The sequence below is a fragment of the Phalaenopsis equestris genome, unplaced genomic scaffold (genome assembly GCF_001263595.1).
Source record: "Phalaenopsis equestris unplaced genomic scaffold, ASM126359v1 Scaffold000002, whole genome shotgun sequence".
Lineage (NCBI taxonomy): Eukaryota > Viridiplantae > Streptophyta > Magnoliopsida > Asparagales > Orchidaceae > Phalaenopsis > Phalaenopsis equestris.
In genome coordinates, this window is record NW_018164444.1 from 480,416 (window position 1) to 482,084 (window position 1,669).

A 1,669-nucleotide genomic window follows, 5' to 3' on the forward strand; every position below is an offset into this window, starting at 1 on the left:
CAATCCCTTTTCACACCTCTTCGTCCGATCTCGTTGAAAAATCCTATCCTTTTGAAATCCTTAAAGATAATATTTCCTGATTTTTATCGAGAGTTTTCTTAGGTGACTTCAGTCATTTAAGATGTAATTAACTACAGGGGTTTGCCCTTATAAGAAGTTTTCTGAACCTAGCTTAATATAAACCTTATTTAATTCTTCATATCAAATAGAAGAAATTGTCGGCAAATAAAATGGTTTCGCAGACCAAACGGACGTCATACAATTCTCAGTTTATTTGATCGAGCCTCATCATCAAGTCTTGTGTTTATCCTTCGGGATAGATACAAGGTTTGAGGTACAACGCTTTTTCATTTAAACTATGAAGAATATGAGGTGAATTTGATTTCATTTTTTTCTAAACATTAAAATGTCTTTCCGGAGCGGGCGACGGGATTTCAATTCCGGTGACCGACAGCTTCTTACGGGCAACTCCTCAACTTTTTAGTGCCAACAAATTCTTAATTATATTTAAAGCATCAAGTTTTTGGCACCGTCACATAGCGGAGTCAACTTTATATATTTTGCACAACTATACCATAAAAAATTTCGGGATCAAGTTTTTGGCGCCGTTGCCGTAGATGGTAATGGTAAATTAAATAGATTTGGTAAATTAAGAAATTTAGAGATAATATAAATATAAAAAAATTAACAAAATCAAAAATAAAAAAAGAAATAACATTTTTATTTAAGAATATTTTAAAGATATTTTTCCTTGCTTAATATATGCAAAATATTGGATCTGAAGGTTTAGTACCTTACGATTCAGAATTAGAACATACTATTCGAAAATTTGAAAACAACAAAAAGAAATTAAAAATTTAAACGAAATGGAAAATAACTTAGATAATCAAATTAATGAAAATCGACAAAGACCTTTAAGAGATTATGCTAATCCTAGAGTAGATGAACTTCACTTGACTTTTCAAAATCCTGATGTTGGTGCTAATATATTTGAGCTTAAACCTGCTATTATCCAAATGATACAAAATAATTAGTTTGGAGGAACACATATTAAAGATCATAGCTTACATCTTGCTAGTTTTTTTTGAAATTTGTGCTACTTTTAAATATGACGGAGTGTCTAATGATCTATTAGGCTTAGACATTTTCCTTTTTCATTAAGGGATAAAACCAAAGCTTGGTTAAATGCACAAGCACCTGGATCTATCAGAACTATCAGACCTTAGGGAGAACTATCAAAAAAATTCTTGGCAAAATATTTTCCACCCTCGAGAATCGCTAAGCTTAGAAATGATATTACACATTTTTTCCAATTTGAAGGGGAATCGATATATGAAGCTTGGGAAAGATTTAAAGATTTTAGATTTAAAGATCTCCTTAGGAAGTGTCTACACCATGCTTTATTAGATTGGTTAATAATTCAATTTTTTCACAATGGATTAGTAGGATCACTTAGATTTATTATAGATGTTGTTGCAGGTGGATCACTAATGTCAAAACATTTTGATGAAGCATACATTTTAATCGAAGAAATGAGTACTAACAATTTTCAATGGGCCTCTAAAAGGGTAAATCCTAAGAGAGTAGCTAGTATTCCTGATTCTGATGCAATCTCTTATTTTAGTAATTCAAATTGTTCCTATTTTGAAAAAGATTGATCAAATTGGAG